Source organism: Podarcis filfolensis (assembly GCF_964270895.1).
Source record: "Podarcis filfolensis genome assembly, chromosome: 10".
In the NCBI taxonomy this organism is placed as follows: Eukaryota; Metazoa; Chordata; class Lepidosauria; order Squamata; family Lacertidae; genus Podarcis; species Podarcis filfolensis.
Genome location: NC_139612.1, coordinates 47322721 through 47333768, shown reverse-complemented (window position 1 = coordinate 47333768; position 11048 = coordinate 47322721).

Genomic DNA, 11048 nt, shown 5'->3' with positions numbered 1-11048 from the left:
AATGGGTGCACATTGTCAGGGCAGGATATGGGTTTGATGAGGCCCTAAGCAGTGAGAGATTTTACTTTCTTGGGCTCCATGATCACTGCAGATGGTGACAGCAGCCACGAAATTAAAAGATGCTGCTTCTTGGGAGAAAAGCAATGACAAACCTCTAGGTCTTAAAAAGCAGAGACATCACCTTGCCAACAAAGGTCCGTATAGTTAAAGCTATGGTTTTCCCAGTAGTGATGTATGGAAGTGAGAGCTGGACCATAAAGAAAGCTGATCGCCGAATAATTGATGCTTTTGAATTATGGTGCTGGAGGAGACTCTTGAGAGTCCCATGGACTACAAGAAGGTCAAACCTATCCATTCTTAAGGAAATCAGCCCTGAGTGCTCACTGGAAGGACAGATCCTGAAGCTGAGGCTCCAATAGTTTGGCCACCTCATGAGAAGAGAAGACTCCCTGGAAAAGACCCTGATGTTGGGAAAGATGAGGGCACAAGGAGAAGGGGACGACAGAGGACGAGATGGTTGGACAGTGTTCTCAAAGCTACCAGCATGAGTTTGACCAAACTGCGGGAGGCATTGGAAGACAGGAGTGCCTGGCGTGCTCTGGTCCATGGGGTCACAAAGAGTCGGACACGACTAAACGACTAAACAACAACAAGCTATGCGATATTTTAGGGAGCAGGCTAGCAGGCGGGGCCCATTACTTACATCATAGGAGCCAACACAACACAAAACATTGTTGCTGTAGGTAGGTTTTATTTTATTTGTTTATGTTATATTTTGGAAATGTACATCCAGTTTTTTCACCTTTAATTTTTTGGTGGGGCCCAAGAGAGTGGGGCCCCAAGCTATAGCTTGTTTAGCTTATACATAAATCCGGCACTGCACATTGTACTTATAAGGCACATTTTGACTACATGGCTTTCCCTCAGAAAATCCTGGGACCTGTAGTTTAAGGGTGCTGGGAACTGTAGCTCTGTGAGGTGTAAACAACCATTCCCAGGATTCATTGGAAAAAGTGATATGCTTTAAATACATACATATATACATACATACATACATACATACATTTTTTTTGCATGCCACATTTTCATAGTTAAAACCATGCACAAGGCAGGTTTCAACATGAAAAAGTACATATTTACAAACATAACAAAAGTAGTCATAAACAATAAAAAACATCAAAAAGTTCACAACCAATTTAAACAATTAAGCAATTTCCAAATTAAATACACGGTATGTATGCAGCCACTGCTACCCCTGGCAAGAACAGCTGTATGATAATCTTTGCAAATGCCTGTCTCTCCCCCTTACTGCGCTTCCATGCTTAGGCATACATTAAAAACATCTAGGGGAAGAATTACGGCTTAATTCTTACAAACAAGAGTCAAGGTAGCAAACTTGCCTCTTGAAATGTAGCAAACTAGCTGTAAGGTATTTAGTTTTTGTTTTAGTCTTCTACAGTGTGAAATAGCGATGGAAGGGGATGCTGGGGTCAGAGCACAATTCTTGGTTTGAGAATAGATGCTACTAAAGGTAAAGGTAAAGGGATCCCTGACCGTTAGGTCCAATCGTGGCCGACTCTGGGGTTGCAGCGCTCATCTCGCTTTATTGGCCAAGGGAGCCGGCGTACAGCTTCTGGGTCATGTGGCCAGCATGACTAAGCCACTTCTGGCGAACCAGAGCATTGCACGGAAATGCCGTTTACCTTCCCGCCGTTTACCTATTTATCTACTTGCACTCTGACATGCTTTTGAACTGCTAGGTTGGCAGGAGCAGGGACCGAGCAATGGGAGCTCACCCTGTCACGGGGATTTGAACCTACTGTGCCACCCGCGTCTACTAGTCAGTGCTATTTTTCTATGCAGAAAAGGTGTACCAGAAGAACTCACCAGGAATGCCCTCCTTGTTCTCTTATTGTGGCAATAGCGCCCGTCTGAGAGGTGCCAGAACTGAGTTCTGGTGAGTTTCAGCTGAAAAAAAGCCCTTCTACTAGCATGTTTCGATGGTCTTCTGTGAAAGGTACAAGAACATATCAGGCAAAGCGCCATGTTTGTGCACTGGGATGGAGAGTTCCCTGACTCCACAGCCAAACCGCAACCATGGAGAGAAAGATCTTTGACCCAGGATTCTTTGGGGTGGGGGATGATGCAAGAATGCTTTAAATGCATGATGAGGATGGTTCTTACGTGCAGCGATGCACTCTGCCATCTGCAGATGGAGGAATGCCAAGGCCATTAAACCTGGAGTCTGAAGATTGCCAAACCATCTTTGACTCACTGCTGAGGCTGCAAATGCAGAGTCCAAGGGCTTGCTGCTTTCAATACTCACAGGTAGTTTCAGCTAAGAAGGATCCTTTGCAGTAGGCTGCCAGATTTCAAAAAAGAGTCATATGGTCTGCCGCTTCATGGAATTAAAGCATTTTGAATAACAATACAGGAGCAGTTCACCAGCCACATTTTCTGCTTCTGTGAATGATGTTCCTGCAATAAGGAACAGAAAACCAGAGCATCTGGCGATCCTAGCTTGGCAAGGAATGAAAAAATGCTCATGTGAGTTAAACTCAGACACATTTGCGTGCAGACACACATGCGCACACACACACACAAAAAATGTACATTTCTATTTTTACATGCTTGCCTTTATAGGCTGGCTGCTGGAAGCTGACCTCCTCCCTGCTTTTGAGAAGTGAAACTGATAATTTCCCCCTTTCCCCCACCCACATCTCTGTTCCTAAAGACCTTCCCATAAGGGACAGTCATTCATTCCAAGTAGATCATGCTGCTCTGGATTTTATGCACATTCTTCTCTTTGTTACATGCTTTGATGAGCAGTGACCTAATTAAAACATGTTGCCTTTTAGAATATTATCAATGGCATCTTGAAGGGAAGATATGCACATCTAGTCTTTTTGACCTAGATTTTTAGATTCCCTTCCAGCTTTCAAATCCCTTCCGGCTTCCCCAGCTGCAATAGTGCCCGACCATGCAAGCTTACCAATCTATCAATTCTGGTCCATGTTCCCCCAGACCACCTGTTGGGATGGTGCGTTAGCTCACATCTTGCTAGATTTTTGCCTTAGGGTGCTTTCAGATGGCCGGATGGGGGATTCTAAATTATGAAAATGGGTCATTCAGATATCACAGACAGGTTGTTGGCAACAGAGTTGTTGTTGTTTTAATTACTAGGTTTTTGCCAGAGAATACAAATCGGAGGATTATTATTATTATTATTATTATTATTATTATTATTATTATTATTTCTGGACACACCATTCTTGCTCCTACAAGAGCCCAGGGTGGCTAACAGCAATCACACAAAAAAGAACTTTTAAAGACAAATGCTAAAACAACAATCTGAAATAAAATAAACTATACAGTGGTACCTTGGGTTACAGACGCTTCAGATTACAGATGCTTCAGGTTACAGACTCTGCTAACCCAGAAATAGTACCTCGGGTTAAGAACTTTGCTTCAGGATGAGAACAGAAATTGTGCAGCGGCAGCGGGAGACCCCATTAGCTAAAGTGGTGTCTCAGGTTAAGAACAGTTTCAGGTTAAGAACGGACCTCCGGAACGAATTAAGTTCTTAACCAGAGGTACTACTGTACAGCATAACAATCAGTGACAGAATATTCCGTAAGGAGCCCCAATTCTTAGAATCATAGAGTTGGAAGGGACCACAAGCATCGTCTACTTAGTGGCGTAGCTTGGTTTGCCGGTGCCCCGGGTGTGTGTGCCAGGCAGAGGCGGGGCAAGGAGGGTGAACGGAGTCTGCTATGTCAGCCCAGACTTCACTGCAGACACCGCCGGAGTGACCCCCCACCAGAGCCACACTGTGCTGCCTGCCTGCCCACAGGTGCAGGGTAGAGCCTGGCTGGCCGATGCAGCCCTTGCCAGGACAGCCCCCCCCCCTTGATGCCCACAGAGAGGAAGCCGAGCCGAGCCACACTGGGGTTGCCCCTTGCCTGCCGCACTCCATCCACGCCCACTCAGAGGACTCAGATCTGCATATGCAATTTCATTTGTAGAAATGGAAATGTAGGATTACTATGATTTAAATAGAAATAAATCTTAATGGGGGGGACACGGGTGGCGCTGTGGGTTAAACCACAGAGCTTAGGACTTGCCGATCAGAAGGTAGGTGGTTTTAATCCCCGCGACGGGGTGAGCTCCTGTTACTCGGTCCCTGCTCCTGCCAACCTAGCAGTTCAAAAGCACGTCAAAGTGCAAGTAGATAAATAGGTACCGCTCTGGTGGGAAGGTAAACAGCGTTTCCGTGCGCTGCTCTGGTTCGCCAGAAGCAGCTTAGTCATGCTGGCCACGTGACCCAGAAGCTGTACGCCGGCTCCCTCGGCCAAAAAAGCAAGATGAACGCTGCAACCTCAGAGTCGGTCACGACTGGACCTAATGGTCAGGGGTCCCTTTACCCTTTACCTTTATATCTTAATGGATTGAGGAATGCCTGCATAACCTGTGTGCTTGCTCAGTCTGCTGTCCAATTGCAAACTGGAAGAGCATCTTCGAGGCCCCTGCCTCTCTTCCCTTTTATTGTTCTTTTTCTTTAAACCAGACTTGGGCTGGACTCGGGCAGCCCTTCAAACAGAGGACTGTCCTCTTTAAGGCAGGACACGTATCCACCTTCCAGCTTATGAAACTATGCTCCTTTCCAGCTTATGAAGCTCTATTTCCCAACATACTCCCAGTGCTCATAATGTAGTGCTGTTACTTGCAGTCACTTTTACGATTCAGCAATCAATAGCTGCTTAAGTGAGTACTGTTGCATACACCAAGCCGAGCTACCCCTCCCCAAGTTCAGTTGCAGATGGAGTTAACCTTCCAGTCTGATTCCTTCATCTATGAGACCCATATTTCACAGCTTTGTGGATGCTAACAGTTCCACAGAAAGACACAAGTGCACCAAAAATTGGTTGTGGGTGGCTCATGCAGCTTCCTGAAGGTCTTGGCTTACATTTTTGTAAAAAAAAGCAGGCATCTAGGCCTTATTGCTTTGAATGTATATTTGAAAGTGTTAGACGAAGTCTGCTGAACTCTTGGAAGTCAAAGGAGCAGATGAATGAGATGTCCAGTGGTTGAAAATGGAGCACTAGCTTGTCTGGCCAATATTTTTTTCTCTTCCCTTGATTGGTTCTATTTTTGAAAAACAAAACACCACAGACGGAATTAATTATTCAAAAGAATAAACATAATAGATTTTAAACAATTATGCAAAACAAGTGAAATTATGCAAATCTGCTCTATTTGCATAATTTATATAGGTTGCAGAATTCAGCATTTTGGGAACAGTGTTAGGAACTGCTGACCACTGCCCCGTGTGGTGAAATGCCTAACTGCAGCCTTTCATTGAAGAACAACAGGAAGGAGTGTAAAACATATTCCTGTCTCAGCAGAGATTTGCTTGGCTGACAGAGGCTGCATGAACTGTGGCAAACCCAACTTAGAAGTACAACAGTCAAGAGTGGAAATTTTTAAAGACGTCCCGAAATACCTCTTGGATCTTAGGCCCAACTACGGAGATTTGGTTGCCCTGCTGAGAAGGAATAAAATCATTTGTTGTCACCAATGGAAGCGAAGGCGCAGAAAAAGCTCAATATGGAGACCAAATGGCCGAAATATTGGGGAATTCTGGAACAAGATGGATATATGGAACTGGCGGAAATGACTGGCAGAATCCGAGACCAGGGAGAAGAGTCGGTGGAAGAAGACAGGAAAAAGTTTAAAGACTACTTACAGAAATATTGTAAAATCAATGAATGTTAGAAAAATGTTGGAATGAAGTTATATGGCTTTAGTAGAAATGTTATAAGGAACTAAGTACAAATAGATTATTTGTGTATTAAAGGGAAAAATAAGGTTAGAATATGTTAAGATAATTACAGGACAGAAATCAGAGGAAGATGGAAAGGAATTGCTCAAACAATTAACTGAACTGGAATACAAAAAGGGAGGTGTGAGGAGGTCGTTGAAACAAGTGAATGAAAGATAGGATATGGAAATTGTTTGCTGTGTTTTAAATTGTTTTTGTTTTGTTTTGTTGGTTTAATGTCCTAGTGTTAGTGTTATGTAGTGTATTTGTTCTTGTATTGTATTGTATTGTTTTGTTTAACTTTTTTTCTTTTGTAGTGTTTAAATTGCTGGGAAAGTAATAAATATCATTTTTTAAAAAAATGAACTGTGGCAAACCCAGTCTTGCTGGTCCTGGTTGGCTCTTTGATCTTGATTTCTGTTTGGTCCCGACTCCTAGTCCCAGGCTTACTCCAGATCATATTCCTGACAATTTTCTCCAATAGGATTTTATTTTCTCTTTTGTTGCTGTTGTTCAAAGATTATACACTATACTGCTCCTATTTCCAACCCCCCCCAATCCAAAGTCCATAATTGTCCCAGCAAAGTACCCCATAATCAGCATAGGAGGCCCTGTTGGTGGTGCCGTTGCAGGATACAGCCCATTTGACCCAGGGCAGGACCTTCTCAGTGGCAGATCCCCATTTCTGGAATGCCCTCATTATTAACTTCTAGGAAGCATTTAAGACATTTCTGTTGACCCAGGCATTTGATAGCTGATAAACACTGTTCTTGGCAACCTTGAAATTACTGGCTGTGAGAGTCATGTGTTTTCAGACATTTCAATTGTTTTAAAACGGTTTTTAAACATATTTGTAATTGCATTGCATTATCACAGATGTCCTGGGCTCCTTTGGGAGGAAGAATGGGATATAAAATTAATAACTAAAATGTACAGTGAAATAATACTTGAACCGCTTCGTTTTAGCCATAGCTGAGCGCTCACCTCTTCCGAAAGGCACAGTATTCTATCTGCCACAGATTTTTCAAAGAACTCCAGGCAGCTTTCCATTTCTTTGGTGCTCCCCTGGTATTTTAATATATAAATGTATATATTATTTTTAGATTCCCTTTGAACATCAGCATGTTCTTTCACTGACTTATTGGGAACAACATGCCTTAGGCCCTGAGATGTGAAGGTGATAGGCACTCGTTGGAACCGCCGTGGCCTGATAAACTTCACATTTGCAAAGCTCCAGCACTCTGCATGGGTCAAACTGGCAACCCCAGAGAAACGAATCCTTGGAGGTCTTCCACTGACATGAGAGCATAGGAAGAACCAATGTTCTCAAAGTGGCCAACCAGACGCCTGTGGGAAACCCACAAGCAGAGCTCAAACACAATAGCACTCTCCCCTCCTGCAGTTGTCGGCAACTGGTACTCAAAAGCATTACTCCCTCCATCTGTGGAAGCAGAGCACAGCCATCACAGCTAGTACCCTTTGATAGCCTTCTCCAAGAATCTGTCCAGTCCTCTTTTGAAGCCATCCATCCAAGTTGGTGGCGTCACTGCCTCCTGTGGCAATGAGTTCCATAGTCCATAGCATTTTCCTGAATCCTCAACATTCAACTTCATTGGATGTCCACAGGTTCTAGTGTTATATGAGAGGAAAATTTACCATGCTCGCATACCATGGCTGCACAGATTTTTTTTAATGATATTTTTTATTAGTTTTACATATAATCACATTGCGTAGCATCGTATCTTCTTATTAAATCTCTTTGGCTCAACTGAGCCTAACAACTTCCCTCCTTCCCGCCTAATGGTTTAGAAACTTAAATTTTGCATCTTTGCATTTCACTTCCCTTCCTATTCTGGTTATATCATTACCTAAGTTATTACATTACTCATCCTGAACAGGTAGTAATTTCATCTTACAAATCTTCAGATAACCCTGCTAGTGATGTTCCCAAAGGCTGCTGATGGCTGCACAGATGTTATTGGCCCAGAGATGGAAAGAAGATACAGTACCTACCACAGAAGAATGAAGTGGATGGACGATGCTGAAATGGGTAAAATAACCGGAAGAGGCAGAAATCATTTAGGCCAAAATTTTAATAAGGAATGGGGAAAATTTGTAACTTATCTTAAGGACAGTTAAAATCGTTAGTAGGATTGGAATATCACTTGTAGTTTAAGGGTGAATTCTGGACACAGTGGAGATGTAAAAGATTTGAATCATCATAAAAGATGCAGGAGGAAATGATTAATATCAGAGAATGGAAGTGCAGGAGATTCCTTAGAATCTTGTTTTTATGATTTATGTTTGAGATATCTCTGTAAAATTTTAATTTGAAAAACCAAATAAATAAATAAATAATTTAAAAGGAGAGGAAAATGTTCCTCTACTGATTTCTCCATGCCATGTGTAATTTTATCGTGTCACCTCTTACTTCCTTTTCTGCTAAATAAATTGTCTTGAATGCCGCAACCTTTCCTTGCAGGGGGGTCGATTTGCCCCCGCGTTCGTTTCGCATACAGTTTTCTGACCCAAAGCAGCTAAAGAGAAACATCGACAGATCCCTGGAGAGCCTAGTGTGACAGGAGACTCCCAGAATGATGTAGAGAACCATACATGGTAGCCCTCAATCCTCCTAATATTTGGACCCAGACAAAATGGTGGGATGTCCCTGCTGCCTCCAGTGGAATTTGCATCTGTTATGCTGCTTTGAGACTGGCTTGAGGCCAGCAGCCTGCTCCAGTCTGCTATCAGTGTTACTCCAATGATAATTTACCATGTCTGCCCCGCATTTGATTTACAGACACTAAGTCTGTTGGCAGAGCCATTTGTTTTATTGTTCTTCATTGATTGTACAGCACCTAGTTGTTTAGGTGCTTAATAAATTATTATTATATTACTCTCCCGGCACAAAATCATCTGGCCTCCTCTCTAGCACTGCTTCAGTTAATATCCTTCCAACCCGCCCACTAAGGCTCTGGCTACCATCATTCATGTTTCTGTGTCTTTAAGGTTGGGCTGCCAGGAGGCACTTTTCGTGGAGCAACCCTTGGAGGCTGTCTGGCTGGACCAATTTGTGCAGCATGTCAGAGCCCGACACCTCACATGGTGAATGACACATGTGAGAGTGTTCAGCCTGATCAGTTGCACAAGTTACCTATTAACATCCAGGTAAAATTCAATATGTTGGCTTTTGACTTGAAAAGGCTCTAATACATGGGCACTGCAGGAGCCTCCTTACCCTTCAACAGCTGTGGAAGAGGACACACATAAAGCCCCTTTGCTACAGGTGCTAAGCTCAATTGGAAAAAAGCAATACCCTTTCTTCTATATCCCCGGCACTAGTTTTCCCACAGTCCAATCCTGTCGACTTTTAAAAGATGTTCCTTTTCCACTGGGCTTTTAGAGGATTTGTTTTATAATCCAAAGGGTTCATTTGTTCCTTATCCAGCCTGCATTTTTACTCAACGCTGAGATGTTTTTACCGACGTTTTTATTTGTACTACTATTTCTTAGCCACCTAATTAAAAAAAGAGGGATATTTATATTTTAAACAAATGAACAAAATAAAAAATAAGTGCTGCTCTCAATCTGCCAACCAAGGCGTTGAAAATGAGGGAATCCAGAACAGCCAAGGTCAGATGTGTCCAATACTAGCAGCAAGCAAGCAACATTTCCCCCCTTCCTCTCCAGCAATTTGTATCCCAATATATCGGGGTTCTTGAACCTATGAAATGGACTGGCTATAAGCCTAAAAGCCCGTCTGTACAAGAGTGTTAGAAAGTCACAGTCCGCAGTCCAAACATAAATCTAATCTCTGTTCTCAGAACACCCATATCTTTGGGTTCGATTCTAAATCGAGAATTCGGAGAAACTGCAATGGCCTATAAGGCCACAACAGAGATGAATTATGATTAGGAATATAAAAAGATGCCTTACTACAAGTCATGCATAGGACTGTGTTATGTTAATGCTTATCTTAGCCTTGCTGCCGTTTTTCATCTTTTGGTGGTGTTTTTGTTGATGTTCTTGAGAAATAACCTCCTCCTTTTGTTTTATGGCTTTACAGAACAACACACACACCCCTTTGCACCTTCCCAAATGCAGCTGCATTAAATGACTCTTTACACGACTTCTACAAGGTATTTACTACCCTTCTAATAGCTGCCTGAGGAAGCAAATGGCATTCCTCTGCTAACATGCCTGTAGCTGCCCTTGCTCTGCGGCAGGCCAAATTAACTTGCAGGGTTAATATTTACCCAAGACTCCTTTAACCCAGCTCTACCCACACAGGGAACCAGGCCGCTGGCACAAAAGGAACTGGTAAAGTACAAATGCAGAAGTAGCTACCACAAGTGGGTCCCAGAAGAAATTGTGGGCGTCAGAAACAGGTTCCGAAACAAACACAGGGAAGAGAAACAGTGTGGGGTGTGATTCCTACAGTGAAATACAGCTGCCAAAAAAATGTCTAAGTTTCTTCAGGCCAGGAACAAGGTGCTGGTAAAGCTTGGAGAGACCATATTGGAGAGCCGCTGCCAGCCAGTGTATAGACAGCATTGAGCTAAAAGGGCCAATGGCTTGACTCAGGAAGAGGCTAAGGAGCTGCTCTATACCAGCTTTCCAGACTTTTGTGGCATCTTGCACATGTCAGTGGGCCCCTAGAAGCAACAGAAGACAAGCTCTGGGAGCAGACCAACTCTCTCTCTCTCTAAGTCACATCCTTCCCAGAACACAACTCAGAAGGTAAGCCAAGAGCTCTGTTATGTACCAAAAGCCAGCTGGGGCTGACTTCTGCATGGTAGCTCTTAACTCTCCCCCCTCCATGCATTTCATTTACTGTGCTTCATCCTCTTCCGCTCCACCCCATTCTTGGCCCCCATGTCCATGGGGAAAAGATAAGATGGAAGAGTTCAAGGCCGAGTGATCTTAGCAAGTCATCCTACATCAAGGGGCAGCCAACATGATATTACTGGACTCCAGCTCCCCATCAGTCCAGGGCAGAACAGCCAATGGTCAGGGGTGATGGGAGCTATAATTGGAGGGCACCCTGTTGGCAACCCCAGCTCATGAGATTTAAGTGAAGACAGCCTCTGTTGAGTAAGTGCAACAGCTGACTTTCTGGAGGCCCTTGTGGACCCAACCTCTTGTTTCTGACAAAGCACTACAGCTGTTCCTGAGGACTGAGGGGGAAGGAATCAAAGAGGAACAGGAAGTTGCCCAGGAACAGAAG